Below are 16775 nucleotides of genomic sequence, written 5' to 3'. Positions count from 1 at the left end.
ATTGTGGTGGTGCATCATTGCCTCGGTCATAGCGTATTACGTCCTGAAGCATGGGGTGGTGTAAGCCAAAACGGTTCGTAATATAACGGATGCGAAGTGTTCTAGATGGGTAAGCAATGATGAAAAATCTATGAGGTCATAGAGGAGCCTAGTGTGACTTGGTAATTTAATTTGATAGGCCAATCTGAAAGCATGTCGCTCGATAATTGTTTATAAAATTTGTCGGGGGCAGCGGCCCAAGCTGTATGGACGTAAGTTAAAGTAGTCCTCATAAAAGCTTTGTAAGTATGGAGGACAGTAGGTGGTCGTAAATCCCTGTGGTTCCAACTAAGCGTTTAAGGAGATTTAATCTGTTCCTGGCTTGTGTAATAATTTTCTCAAGATGCGGTGTCCAAGTGAGCTTCGTGTCACATATCACCCCAAGGTAGGTACAGGGCCGGATTTAGCATTTTGGCGCCCCTAGGCCCAATAATTTTTTCCGCCCCCTAGTCTAGTTAAAGTTACTTTCCTAAAAACCTTTATTAAAAAATTACAGCCAGTTCTCCCGTGTTTGAGATCAATGTTGTAATGAAGTTGATGCATAATATTGAAAAATAGTTTAACTTTACCAACAATTATTTGTTCCAATGAACTTCAAAATCAGAATGCTTTATTAGCCTGATTTTTTAAATCAATTCAAAAAATATATTAAGTTATGGCTATTTATTTTTATTTCTAGATATTTTTAAATTTTTTTTTCTCTCGGCCGTGCGCTCCCTGGAAGCTTGCGCCCATAGGCCCGGGCCTACCGGGCCTATTGGGAAATCCGGCCCTGGGTAGGTAAGAGAAGATGAAGGAGGAACTGGCGTGTTGTACACATGAATGTTTAATAGATTTGGATTGCGAAATACTCTGGAGCGTCTACCAGGTGGTAGAAATACAGCATATAGTGTTTTCGCAGAGCTAATGCAGTCTCCATATGTCACAACAGTGGACAAATGTGTCGATGGCTGGCTGGATTAGTCTGTTGATACGCTGGATAGTACGAGCCGTTGTTAGAAGTGCTGTGTCGTCAGTGAATTAACAAACTTAGACGTGAGGAGTGAGTCTGAGATCAGCAACGCAATATAAGTACAGCAATGGAGACAAAGAAGAGCCTTGAGGTAAACCATAGTGTATGAAAATTGGGTGTGATAGACCGTTGTTAATAGAGATGTATGCAATACGTCCGGTTAAGAAGACATTGATTAAGCGTATATAAGATATGGGTAGCAGATATTTATGTAATTTGTACATCAAGCCAGGATGCCAGACTTTATCAAATGCCTTTTCCAAATCTAATGTAACTAAACAAGAAGGAAATCCCTTATTGTATTGGTTATAAATGGCAGTGGTAAGTCGTAATAGTTGATCTAGTCTGCTGAAACGCGGCCGGAAGCCAGTTTGATGGATTGGCAGAAGATTGTATGTAAGGAGCTGTTCGTGAAGCCGTCGAACGAGTATACGTTCGAATACTTTGCAAAGACAACTTGTCAAATGGATTGGACGAAAAGACTGGACATCAGATGGTGGTTTCTTTGTGCAATCCAGGAGTCGAATCCAGGGGCCGTATTGCGTTTAGTTGCTAAAGTAGTTCTGATGTCATCTGGGTCTATAGGCTGGGTTCCAGAACATGCTGGATTTGATTTTTACAATACAATCAGTTATAAAAGCAGGTAGTATATATATATATAACCTTGACCAACTTTATGGGTAATAACTTCAAGATTGCAAAATCTATTACGTAAACATAAATATCATACTTGTTTTGCAATATATATTTTAAATTCCCATATTGCTCCTCTTTTTTATTTTGTCTTTTAACATGAATATATTTCTTTAAATTTAACCTACTAAACGTGTGGCACCATCTATTGGCATACTTTTAATTTTTATTTTAAATTTATGTATTTTTATGGTTTTGTAGTAGTAAATGCATTTACTAAGTTTTGAACTCGTTTTTATAAGTTAGTTAATTTTACTATTTAAGTTTGTTAAGGTTGTAGCTTTAAAAACAAAGTATTTTTTTTAAAATATAAAGCAGAGTTTCCTCCATGACATTTTTGCCTGAGAAATCTTTGGACATTTTAATTTCACTTAAAAGATAATAACAGAGCGATACTAATTTTTCATTACGACACTTAAGAGCATTTTTATTACTGTATTCTCCAAGAAAAAACGAATATTTAAAGAAAATTAGTAAATTGAATAATTTAAGACATTTTGATGGATGTAGGGATGGGCACAAGTCCTTGAAAGTCGACTCGACTCGAAACATACATCTTTTAGCTCGATCCCAGAACTCGGCTAGAAAAATGTCTTCCAACTCGACTCGAATTTGACTCCAGTTTTGAGTCGGGTAAAACCTAAACGAGGCAAATCGAGCCACATCCCGTGTGTAGCTTCGAGTATTCTCTTCAATTATTATATATATATATATATATATATTAGGGGCCGCTGTGGCTCAGTGGTAGAGCGTTCACCTCTTGTACTTGGGGTCCGGGTTCGATCACAGCCCCCGCCAAGTGAACTTTGTGGTGGACAAACACCGTGTGCGTGGGTTTTCTCGGTTTTCTTCCCTTTCCTCCCACTTTCTTCATTCCACCATTTCATTCATTACTCATCATCACCGCCTCTTTAGCCTAACCGGCAATAACGTGGGACGTAAAATTCAAGGATTTCATTTATTTTTTTCTCTTGAATGATTCTACATAGACAATATAATCATTATCAATGTTACTACTTCTACTGCAAATTATTATAAGAACACCGTGTATAAACATGAAAGATAGGCGGTCTGTATCTGAATATTAAGAACTAGTTGACTGGAACCTCTGTAGTCGTGAAGTCTAGGAGAACACAGAGGCGGATCTAGAAGGCAAAAACTGGGTGGATGGGGCAACTAGAACCCAGACAATCATAGGTATATCATTAGTTTACTATAAACTTAAGTAAATGATAGGTGGTCTGTATCTGAATACTAAGAACTAGTTGACTGGAACCTCTGTAGTCGTGAAGTCTAGGAGACAACAGAGGCGGACCTAGAAGGCAAAAACTGGGTGGATGGGGCAACCAGAACCCATACAATCAAAGGTATATCATTAGTTTACTATAAACTTAAGTAAATGATAGGTGGTCTGTATCTGAATACTAAGAACTAGTTGACTGGAACCTCTGTAGTTGTGAGGTCTAGGAGACAACAGAGGCGGATCTAGAAGGCAAAAACTGGGTGGATGGGGCAACTAGAACCCAGACAATCATAGGTATATCATTAGTTTACTATAAACTTAAGTAAATGATAGGTGGTCTGTATCTGGATATTAAGAACTAGTTGACTGGAACCTCTGTAGTCGTGAAGTCTAGGAGACAACAGAGGCGGACCTAGAAGGCAAAAACTGGGTGGATGGGGCAACCAGAACACAAACAATCATAGGTATATCATTAGTTTACTATAAACTTAAGTAAATGATAGGTGGTCTGTATCTGAATACTAAGAACTAGTTGACTGGAACCTCTGTAGTCGTGAAGTCTAGGAGACAACAGAGGCGGACCTAGAAGGCAAAAACTGGGTGGATGGGGCAACCAGAACCCATACAATCATAGGTATATCATTAGTTTACTATAAACTTAAGTAAATGATAGGTGGTCTGTATCTGAATACTAAGAACTAGTTGACTGGAACCTCTGTAGTTGTGAGGTCTAGGAGACAACAGAGGCGGATCTAGAAGGCAAAAACTGGGTGGATGGGGCAACTAGAACCCAGACAATCATAGGTATATCATTAGTTTACTATAAACTTAGTAAATGATAGGTGGTCTGTATCTGGATATTAAGAACTAGTTGACTGGAACCTCTGTAGTCGTGAAGTCTAGGAGACAACAGAGGCGGATGTAGAAGACAAAAACTGGGTGGATGAGGCAACCAGAACCCAGACAATCATAGGTATATCATTAGTTTACTATAAACTTAAGTAAATGATAGGTGGTCTGTATTTGAATACTAAGAACTAGTTGACTGGAACCTCTGTAGTCGTGAAGTCTAGGAGACAATAGAGGCGGATCTAGAAGGCAAAAACTGGGTGGATGGGGCAACTAGAACCCAGACAATCATAGGTATATCATTAGTTTACTATAAACTTAAGTAAATGATAGGTGGTCTGTATCTGAATACTAAGAACTAGTTGACTGGAACCTCTGTAGTTGTGAGGTCTAGGAGACAACAGAGGCGGACCTAGAAGACAAAAACTGGGTGGATGGGGCAACCAGAACCCAGACAATCATAGGTATATTAATAGTTTACTATAAACTTAAGTAAATGATAGGTGGTCTGTATCTGAATATTAAGAACTAGTTGACTGGAACCTCTGTAGTCGTGAAGTCTAAGAGACAAAAGACGCGGATCTAGAAGGCAAAAACTTGGTGGATGGGGCAACCAGGTGGTCTGTATCTGAATATTAGGAACTAGTTGAATGGAACCTCTGTAGTTGTGAGGTCTAGGAGACAACAGAGGCGGATGTAGAAGACAAAAACTGGGTGGATGAGGCAACCAGAACCCAGACAATCATAGGTATATCATTAGTTTACTATAAACTTAAGTAAATGATAGGTGGTCTGTATCTGAATACTAAGAACTAGTTGACTGGAACCTCTGTAGTCGTGAAGTCTAGGAGACAATAGAGGCGGATCTAGAAGGCAAAAACTGGGTGGATGGGGCAACTAGAACCCAGACAATCATAGGTATATCATTAGTTTACTATAAACTTAAGTAAATGATAGGTGGTCTGTATCTGAATACTAAGAACTAGTTGACTGGAACCTCTGTAGTTGTGAGGTCTAGGAGACAACAGAGGCGGACCTAGAAGACAAAAACTGGGTGGATGGGGCAACCAGAACCCAGACAATCATAGGTATATCATTAGTTTACTATAAACTTAAGTAAATGATAGGTGGTTTGTATCTGGATATTAAGAACTAGTTGACTGGAACCTCTGTAGTCGTGAAGTCTAGGAGACAACAGAGGCGGATGTAGAAGACAAAAACTGGGTGGATGAGGCAACCAGAACCCAGACTAGCATAGGTATATCATTAGTTTACTATAAACTTAAGTAAATGATAGGTGGTCTGTATCTGAATACTAAGAACTAGTTGACTGGAACCTCTGTAGTCGTGAGGTCTAGGAGACAACAGAGGCGGATCTAGAAGGCAAAAACTTGGTGGATGGGGCAACCAGAACACAAACAATCATAGGTATATCATTAGTTTACTATAAACTTAAGTAAATGATAGGTGGTCTGTATCTGAATACTAAGAACTAGTTGACTGGAACCTCTGTAGTTGTGAGGTCTAGGAGACAACAGAGGCGGACCTAGAAGGCAAAAACTGGGTGGATGGGGCAACCAGAACCCAGACAATCATAGGTATATCATTAGTTTACTATAAACTTAAGTAAATGATAGGTGGTCTGTATCTGGATATTAAGAACTAGTTGACTGGAACCTCTGTAGTCGTGAAGTCTAGGAGACAACAGAGGCGGATGTAGAAGACAAAAACTGGGTGGATGGGGCAACTAGAACCCAGACAATCATAGGTATATCATTAGTTTACTATAAACTTAAGTAAATGATAGGTGGTCTGTATCTGGATATTAAGAACTAGTTGACTGGAACCTCTGTAGTCGTGAAGTCTAGGAGACAACAGAGGCGGATGTAGAAGACAAAAACTGGGTGGATGGGGCAACCAGAACCCAGACTAGCATAGGTATATCATTAGTTTACTATAAACTTAAGTAAATGATAGGTGGTCTGTATCTGGATATTAAGAACTAGTTGACTGGAACCTCTGTAGTCGTGAAGTCTAGGAGACAACAGAGGCGGATGTAGAAGACAAAAACTGGGTGGATGGGGCAACTAGAACCCAGACAATCATAGGTATATCATTAGTTTACTATAAACTTAAGTAAATGATAGGTGGTTTGTATCTGGATATTAAGAACTAGTTGACTGGAACCTCTGTAGTCGTGAAGTCTAGGAGACAACAGAGGCGGATGTAGAAGACAAAAACTGGGTGGATGAGGCAACCAGAACCCAGACTAGCATAGGTATATCATTAGTTTACTATAAACTTAAGTAAATGATAGGTGGTCTGTATCTGAATACTAAGAACTAGTTGACTGGAACCTCTGTAGTTGTGAGGTCTAGGAGACAACAGAGGCGGATCTAGAAGGCAAAAACTTGGTGGATGGGGCAACCAGAACACAAACAATCATAGGTATATCATTAGTTTACTATAAACTTAAGTAAATGATAGGTGGTCTGTATCTGAATACTAAGAACTACTTGACTGGAACCTCTGTAGTTGTGAGGTCTAGGAGACAACAGAGGCGGACCTAGAAGGCAAAAACTGGGTGGATGGGGCAACCAGAACCCAGACAATCATAGGTATATCATTAGTTTACTATAAACTTAAGTAAATGATAGGTGGTTTGTATCTGAATACTAAGAACTAGTTGACTGGAACCTCTGTAGTTGTGAGGTCTAGGAGACAACAGAGACGGATCTAGAAGGCAAAAACTGGGTGGATGGGGCAACCAGAACCCAGACAATCATAGGTATATCATTAGTTTACTATAAACTTAAGTAAATGATAGGTGGTCTGTATCTGAATACTAAGAACTAGTTGACTGGAACCTCTGTAGTTGTGAGGTCTAGGAGACAACAGAGGCGGACCTAGAAGGCAAAAACTGGGTGGATGGGGCAACCAGAACCCAGACAATCATAGGTATATCATTAGTTTACTATAAACTTAAGTAAATGATAGGTGGTCTGTATCTGAATACTAAGAACTAGTTGACTGGAACCTCTGTAGTTGTGAGGTCTAGGAGACAACAGAGGCGGACCTAGAAGGCAAAAACTGGGTGGATGGGGCAACCAGAACCCAGACAATCATAGGTATATCATTAGTTTACTATAAACTTAAGTAAATGATAGGTGGTTTGTATCTGAATACTAAGAACTAGTTGACTGGAACCTCTGTAGTTGTGAGGTCTAGGAGACAACAGAGACGGACCTAGAAGGCAAAAACTGGGTGGATGGGGCAACCAGAACCCAGACAATCATAGGTATATCATTAGTTTACTATAAACTTAAGTAAATGATAGGTGGTCTGTATCTGAATACTAAGAACTAGTTGACAGGAACCTCTCTAGTCGTGAAGTCTAGGAGACAACAGAGGCGGACCTAGAAGGCAAAACTGGGTGGATGGGGCAACCAGAACCCATACAATCATAGGTATATCATTAGTTTACTATAAACTTAAGTAAATGGTAGGTGGTCTGTATCTGAATACTAAGAACTAGTTGACTGGAACCTCTGTAGTCGTGAAGTCTAGGAGACAACAAACGCGGATCTAGAAGGCAAAAACTGGGTGGATGGGGCAACCAGAACCCAGACAATCATAGGTATATCATTAGTTTGCTATAAACTTAAGTAAATGATAGGTGGTCTGTATCTGAATTCTAAGAACTAGTTGACTAGAACCTCTGTAGTTGTGAGGTCTAGGAGACAACAGAGGCGGACCTAGAAGGCAAAAACTGGGTGGATGGGGCAACCAGAACCCAGACAATCATAGGTATATCATTAGTTTACTATAAACTTAAATAAATGATAGGTGGTCTGTATCTGAATACTAAGAACTAGTTGACTGGAACCTCTGTAGTTGTGAGGTCTAGGAGACAACAGAGGCGGACCTAGAAGGCAAAAACTGGGTGGATGGGGCAACCAGAACCCAGACAATCATAGGTATATCATTAGTTTACTATAAACTTAAGTAAATGATAGGTGGTCTGTATCTGAATACTAAGAACTAGTTGACTGGAACCTCTGTAGTTGTGAGGTCTAGGAGACAACAGAGGCGGACCTAGAAGGCAAAAACTGGGTGGATGGGGCAACCAGAACCCAGACAATCATAGGTATATCATTAGTTTACTATAAACTTAAGTAAATGATAGGTGGTCTGTATCTGAATACTAAGAACTAGTTGACTGGAACCTCTGTAGTTGTGAGGTCTAGGAGACAACAGAGGCGGACCTAGAAGGCAAAAACTGGGTGGATGGGGCAACCAGAACCCAGACAATCATAGGTATATCATTAGTTTACTATAAACTTAAGTAAATGATAGGTGGTCTGTATCTGAATACTAAGAACTAGTTGACTGGAACCTCTGTAGTTGTGAGGTCTAGGAGACAACAGAGGCGGACCTAGAAGGCAAAAACTGGGTGGATGGGGCAACCAGAACCCAGACAATCATAGGTATATCATTAGTTTACTATAAACTTAAGTAAATGATAGGTGGTCTGTATCTGAATACTAAGAACTAGTTGACAGGAACCTCTGTTGTCGTGAAGTCTAGGAGACAACAGACGCGGATCTAGAAGGCAAAAACTGGGTGGATGGGGCAACCAGAACCCAGACAATCATAGGTATATCATTAGTTTACTATAAACTTAAGTGAATGATAGGTGGTCTGTATCTGAATACTAAGAACTAGTTGACTGGAACCTCTGTAGTTGTGAGGTCTAGGAGACAACAGAGGCGGACCTAGAAGGCAAAAACTGGGTGGATGGGGCAACCAGAACCCAGACAATCATAGGTATATCATTAGTTTACTATAAACTTAAGTAAATGATAGGTGGTCTGTATCTGAATACTAAGAACTAGTTGACAGGAACCTCTGTTGTCGTGAAGTCTAGGAGACAACAGAGGCGGATCTAGAAGGCAAAAACTTGGTGGATGGGGCAACCAGAACCCATACAATCATAGGTATATCATTAGTTTACTATAAACTTAAGTAAATGATAGGTGGTCTGTATCTGAATACTAAGAACTAGTTGACTGGAACCTCTGTAGTTGTGAGGTCTAGGAGACAACAGAGGCGGACCTAGAAGGCAAAAACTGGGTGGATGGGGCAACCAGAACCCAGACAATCATAGGTATATCATTAGTTTACTATAAACTTAAGTAAATGATAGGTGGTTTGTATCTGAATACTAAGAACTAGTTGACTGGAACCTCTGTAGTTGTGAGGTCTAGGAGACAACAGAGACGGATCTAGAAGGCAAAAACTGGGTGGATGGGGCAACCAGAACCCAGACAATCATAGGTATATCATTAGTTTACTATAAACTTAAGTAAATGATAGGTGGTCTGTATCTGAATACTAAGATCTAGTTGACTGGAACCTCTGTAGTTGTGAGGTCTAGGAGACAACAGAGGCGGACCTAGAAGGCAAAAACTGGGTGGATGGGGCAACCAGAACCCAGACAATCATAGGTATATCATTAGTTTACTATAAACTTAAGTAAATGATAGGTGGTCTGTATCTGAATACTAAGAACTAGTTGACTGGAACCTCTGTAGTTGTGAGGTCTAGGAGACAACAGAGGCGGACCTAGAAGGCAAAAACTGGGTGGATGGGGCAACCAGAACCCAGACAATCATAGGTATATCATTAGTTTACTATAAACTTAAGTAAATGATAGGTGGTTTGTATCTGAATACTAAGAACTAGTTGACTGGAACCTCTGTAGTTGTGAGGTCTAGGAGACAACAGAGACGGACCTAGAAGGCAAAAACTGGGTGGATGGGGCAACCAGAACCCAGACAATCATAGGTATATCATTAGTTTACTATAAACTTAAGTAAATGATAGGTGGTCTGTATCTGAATACTAAGAACTAGTTGACAGGAACCTCTCTAGTCGTGAAGTCTAGGAGACAACAGAGGCGGACCTAGAAGGCAAAACTGGGTGGATGGGGCAACCAGAACCCATACAATCATAGGTATATCATTAGTTTACTATAAACTTAAGTAAATGGTAGGTGGTCTGTATCTGAATACTAAGAACTAGTTGACTGGAACCTCTGTAGTCGTGAAGTCTAGGAGACAACAGACGCGGATCTAGAAGGCAAAAACTGGGTGGATGGGGCAACCAGAACCCAGACAATCATAGGTATATCATTAGTTTGCTATAAACTTAAGTAAATGATAGGTGGTCTGTATCTGAATTCTAAGAACTAGTTGACTAGAACCTCTGTAGTTGTGAGGTCTAGGAGACAACAGAGGCGGACCTAGAAGGCAAAAACTGGGTGGATGGGGCAACCAGAACCCAGACAATCATAGGTATATCATTAGTTTACTATAAACTTAAATAAATGATAGGTGGTCTGTATCTGAATACTAAGAACTAGTTGACTGGAACCTCTGTAGTTGTGAGGTCTAGGAGACAACAGAGGCGGACCTAGAAGGCAAAAACTGGGTGGATGGGGCAACCAGAACCCAGACAATCATAGGTATATCATTAGTTTACTATAAACTTAAGTAAATGATAGGTGGTCTGTATCTGAATACTAAGAACTAGTTGACTGGAACCTCTGTAGTTGTGAGGTCTAGGAGACAACAGAGGCGGACCTAGAAGGCAAAAACTGGGTGGATGGGGCAACCAGAACCCAGACAATCATAGGTATATCATTAGTTTACTATAAACTTAAGTAAATGATAGGTGGTCTGTATCTGAATACTAAGAACTAGTTGACTGGAACCTCTGTAGTTGTGAGGTCTAGGAGACAACAGAGGCGGACCTAGAAGGCAAAAACTGGGTGGATGGGGCAACCAGAACCCAGACAATCATAGGTATATCATTAGTTTACTATAAACTTAAGTAAATGATAGGTGGTCTGTATCTGAATACTAAGAACTAGTTGACTGGAACCTCTGTAGTTGTGAGGTCTAGGAGACAACAGAGGCGGACCTAGAAGGCAAAAACTGGGTGGATGGGGCAACCAGAACCCAGACAATCATAGGTATATCATTAGTTTACTTTAAACTTAAGTAAATGATAGGTGGTCTGTATCTGAATACTAAGAACTAGTTGACAGGAACCTCTGTTGTCGTGAAGTCTAGGAGACAACAGACGCGGATCTAGAAGGCAAAAACTGGGTGGATGGGGCAACCAGAACCCAGACAATCATAGGTATATCATTAGTTTACTATAAACTTAAGTGAATGATAGGTTGTCTGTATCTGAATACTAAGAACTAGTTGACTGGAACCTCTGTAGTTGTGAGGTCTAGGAGACAACAGAGGCGGACCTAGAAGGCAAAAACTGGGTGGATGGGGCAACCAGAACCCAGACAATCATAGGTATATCATTAGTTTACTATAAACTTAAGTAAATGATAGGTGGTCTGTATCTGAATACTAAGAACTAGTTGACAGGAACCTCTGTTGTCGTGAAGTCTAGGAGACAACAGACGCGGATCTAGAAGGCAAAAACTGGGTGGATGGGGCAACCAGAACCCATACAATCATAGGTATATCATTAGTTTACTATAAACTTAAGTAAATGATAGGTGGTCTGTATCTGAATACTAAGAACTAGTTGACTGGAACCTCTGTAGTTGTGAGGTCTAGGAGACAACAGAGGCGGACCTAGAAGACAAAAACTGGGTGGATGGGGCAACCAGAACCCAGACAATCATAGGTATATCATTAGTTTACTATAAACTTAAGTAAATGATAGGTGGTCTGTATCTGAATACTAAGAACTAGTTGACTGGAACCTCTGTAGTTGTGAGGTCTAGGAGACAACAGAGGCGGACCTAGAAGACAAAAACTGGGTGGATGGGGCAACCAGAACCCAGACAATCATAGGTATATCATTAGTTTACTATAAACTTAAGTAAATGATAGGTGGTCTGTATCTGAATACTAAGAACTAGTTGACTGGAACCTCTGTAGTTGTGACGTCTAGGAGACAACAGAGGCGGACCTAGAAGGCAAAAACTGGGTGGATGGGGCAACCAGAACCCAGACAATCATAGCTATATCATTAGTTTACTATAAACTTAAGTAAATGATAGGTGGTCTGTATCTGAATACTAAGAACTAGTTGACTGCAACCTCTGTAGTTGTGAGGTCTAGGAGACAACAGAGGCGTACCTAGAAGGCAAAAACTGGGTGGATGGGGCAACCAGAACCCAGACAATCATAGGTATATCATTAGTTTACTATAAACTTAAGTAAATGATAGGTGGTCTGTATCTGAATACTAAGAACTAGTTGACTAGAACCTCTGTAGTTGTGAGGTCTAGGAGACAACAGAGGCGGACCTAGAAGGCAAAAACTGGGTGGATGGGGCAACCAGAACCCAGACAATCATAGGTATATCATTAGTTTACTATAAACTTAAGTAAATGATAGGTGGTCTGTATCTGAATACTAAGAACTAGTTGACAGGAACCTCTGTTGTCGTGAAGTCTAGGAGACAACAGACGCGGATCTAGAAGGCAAAAACTGGGTGGATGGGGCAACCAGAACCCAGACAATCATAGGTATATCATTAGTTTACTATAAACTTAAGTAAATGATAGGTGGTCTGTATCTGAATACTAAGAACTAGTTGACTGGAACCTCTGTAGTTGTGAGGTCTAGGAGACAACAGAGGCGGACCTAGAAGGCAAAAACTGGGTGGATGGGGCAACCAGAACCCAGACAATCATAGGTATATCATTAGTTTACTATAAACTTAAGTAAATGATAGGTGGTCTGCATCTGAATACTAAGAACTAGTTGACAGGAACCTCTGTTGTCGTGAAGTCTAGGAGACAACAGACGTGGATCTAGAAGGCAAAAACTGGGTGGATGGGGCAACCAGAACCCAGACAATCATAGGTATATCATTAGTTTACTATAAACTTAAGTAAATGATAGGTGGTCTGTATCTGAATACTAAGAACTAGTTGACTGGAACCTCTGTAGTTGTGAGGTCTAGGAGACAACAGAGGCGGACCTAGAAGGCAAAAACTGGGTGGATGGGGCAACCAGAACCCAGACAATCATAGGTATATCATTAGTTTACTATAAACTTAAGTAAATGATAGGTGGTCTGTATCTGAATACTAAGAACTAGTTGACAGGAACCTCTGTTGTCGTGAAGTCTAGGAGACAACAGACGCGGATCTAGAAGGCAAAAACTGGGTGGATGGGGCAACCAGAACCCAGACAATCATAGGTATATCATTAGTTTACTATAAACTTAAGTAAATGATAGGTGGTCTGTATCTGAATACTAAGAACTAGTTGACTGGAACCTCTGTAGTTGTGAGGTCTAGGAGACAACAGAGGCGGACCTAGAAGGCAAAAACTGGGTGGATGGGGCAACCAGAACCCAGACAATCATAGGTATATCATTAGTTTACTATAAACTTAAGTAAATGATAGGTGGTCTGCATCTGAATACTAAGAACTAGTTGACAGGAACCTCTGTAGTTGTGAAGTCCAGGAGACAACAGACGCGGATCTAGAAGGCAAAAACTGGGTGGATGGGGCAACCAGAACCCAGACAATCATAGGTATATCATTAGTTTACTATAAACTTAAGTAGATGATAGGTGGTCTGTATCTGAATACTAAGAACTAGTTGACAGGAACCTCTGTTGTCGTGAAGTCTAGGACACAACAGACGCGGATCTAGAAGGCAAAAACTGGGTGGATGGGGCAACCAGAACCCAGACAATCATAGGTATATCATTAGTTTACTATAAACTTAAGTAAATGATAGGTGGTCTGTATCTGAATACTAAGAACTAGTTGACTGGAACCTCTGTAGTCGTTAAGTCTAGGAGGCAACAGAGGCGGATCTAGAAGGCAAAAACTGGGTGGATGGGGCAACCAGAACCCAGACAATCATAGGTATATCATTAGTTTACTATAAGCTTAAGTAAATGATAGGTGGTCTGTATCTGAATACTAAGAACTAGTTGACAGGAACCTCTGTTGTCGTGAAGTCTAGGAGACAACAGACGCGGATCTAGAAGGCAAAAACTGGGTGGATGGGGCAACCAGAACCCAGACAATCATAGGTATATCATTAGTTTACTATAAACTTAAGTAAATGATAGGTGGTCTGTATCTGAATACTAAGAACTAGTTGACACGAACCTCTGTTGTCGTGAAGTCTAGGAGACAACAGACGCGGATCTAGAAGGCAAAAACTGGGTGGATGGGGCAACCAGAACCCAGACAATCATAGGTATATCATTAGTTTACTATAAACTTAAGTAAATGATAGGTGGTCTGTATCTGAATACTAAGAACTAGTTGACTGGAACCTCTGTAGTTGTGAGGTCTAGGAGACAACAGAGGCGGACCTAGAAGGCAAAAACTGGGTGGATGGGGCAACCAGAACCCATACAATCATAGGTATATCATTAGTTTACTATAAACTTAAGTAAATGATAGGTGGTCTGTATCTGAATACTAAGAACTAGTTGACTGGAACCTCTGTAGTTGTGAGGTCTAGGAGACAACAGAGGCGGACCTAGAAGGCAAAAACTGGGTGGATGGGGCAACCAGAACCCATAAAATCATAGGTATATCATTAGTTTACTATAAACTTAAGTAAATGATAGGTGGTCTGTATCTGAATACTAAGAACTAGTTGACTGGAACCTCTGTAGTTGTGAGGTCTAGGAGACAACAGAGGCGGACCTAGAAGGCAAAAACTGGGTGGATGGGGCAACCAGAACCCATACAATCATAGGTATATCATTAGTTTACTATAAACATAAGTAAATGATAGGTGGTCTGTATCTGAATACTAAGAACTAGTTGACTGGAACCTCTGTAGTTGTGAGGTCTAGGAGACAACAGAGGCGGACCTAGAAGGCAAAAACTGGGTGGATGGGGCAACCAGAACCCAGACAATCATAGGTATATCATTAGTTTACTATAAACTTAAGTAAATGATAGGTGGTCTGTATCTGAATACTAAGAACTAGTTGACTGGAACCTCTGTAGTTGTGAGGTCTAGGAGACAACAGAGGCGGACCTAGAAGGCAAAAACTGGGTGGATGGGGCAACCAGAACCCATACAATCATAGGTATATCATTAGTTTACTATAAACTTAAGTAAATGATAGGTGGTCTGTATCTGAATACTAAGAACTAGTTGACTGGAACCTCTGTAGTTGTGAGGTCTAGGAGACAACAGAGGCGGACCTAGAAGGCAAAAACTGGGTGGATGGGGCAACCAGAACCCAGACAATCATAGGTATATCATTAGTTTACTATAAACTTAAGTAAATGATAGGTGGTCTGTATCTGAATACTAAGAACTAGTTGACTGGAACCTCTGTAGTTGTGAGGTCTAGGAGACAACAGAGGCGGACCTAGAAGGCAAAAACTGGGTGGATGGGGCAACCAGAACCCATACAATCATGGGTATATCATTAGTTTACTATAAACTTAAGTAAATGATAGGTGGTCTGAATCTGAATACTAAGAACTAGTTGACTGGAACCTCTGTAGTTGTGAGGTCTAGGAGACAACAGACGCGGATCTAGAAGGCAAAAACTGGGTGGATGGGGCAACCAGAACCCATACAATCATAGGTATATCATTAGTTTACTATAAACTTAAGTAAATGATAGGTGGTCTGTATCTGAATACTAAGAACTAGTTGACTGGAACCTCTGTAGTTGTGAGGTCTAGGAGACAACAGAGGCGGACCTAGAAGGCAAAAACTGGGTGGATGGGGCAACCAGAACCCAGACAATCATAGGTATATCATTAGTTTACTATAAACTTAAGTAAATGATAGGTGGTCTGTATCTGAATACTAAGAACTAGTTGACTGGAACCTCTGTAGTTGTGAGGTCTAGGAGACAACAGAGGCGGACCTAGAAGGCAAAAACTGGGTGGATGGGGCAACCAGAACCCATACAATCATAGGTATATCATTAGTTTACTATAAACTTAAGTAAATGATAGGTGGTCTGTATCTGAATACTAAGAACTAGTTGACTGGAACCTCTGTAGTTGTGAGGTCTAGGAGACAACAGAGGCGGCCCTAGAAGGCAAAAACTGGGTGGATGGGGCAACCAGAACCCAGACAATCATAGTTATATCATTAGTTTACTATAAACTTAAGTAAATGATAGGTGGTCTGTATCTGAATACTAAGAACTAGTTGACTGGAACCTCTGTAGTTGTGAGGTCTAGGAGACAACAGAGGCGGACCTAGAAGGCAAAAACTGGGTGGATGGGGCAACCAGAACCCATACAATCATAGGTATATCATTAGTTTACTATAAACTTAAGTAAATGATAGGTGGTCTGTATCTGAATACTAAGAACTAGTTGACAGGAACCTCTGTTGTCGTGAAGTCTAGGAGACAACAGACGCGGATCTAGAAGGCAAAAACTGCGTGGATGGGGCAACCAGAACCCATACAATCATAGGTATATCATTAGTTTACTATAAACTTAAGTAAATGATAGGTGGTCTGTATCTGAATACTAAGAACTAGTTGACTGGAACCTCTGTAGTTGTGAGGTCTAGGAGACAACAGAGGCGGACCTAGAAGGCAAAAACTGGGTGGATGGGGCAACCAGAACCCAGACAATCATAGGTATATCATTAGTTTACTATAAACTTAAGTAAATGATAGGTGGTCTGTATCTGAATACTAAGAACTAGTTGACTGGAACCTCTGTAGTTGTGAGGTCTAGGAGACAACAGAGGCGGACCTAGAAGGCAAAAACTGGGTGGATGGGGCAACCAGAACCCAGACAATCATAGGTATATCATTAGTTTACTATAAACTTAAGTAAATGATAGGTGGTCTGTATCTGAATACTAAGAACTAGTTGACTGGATCCTCTGTAGTTGTGAGGTCTAGGAGACAACAGAGGCGGACCTAGA

This window comes from Thermobia domestica, chromosome 14 (genome assembly GCF_964235325.1).
Source record: "Thermobia domestica chromosome 14, izTheDome1.hap1.1, whole genome shotgun sequence".
Taxonomy (NCBI): Eukaryota; Metazoa; Arthropoda; class Insecta; order Zygentoma; family Lepismatidae; genus Thermobia; species Thermobia domestica.
Note: the sequence above shows the minus strand (reverse complement) of the source record.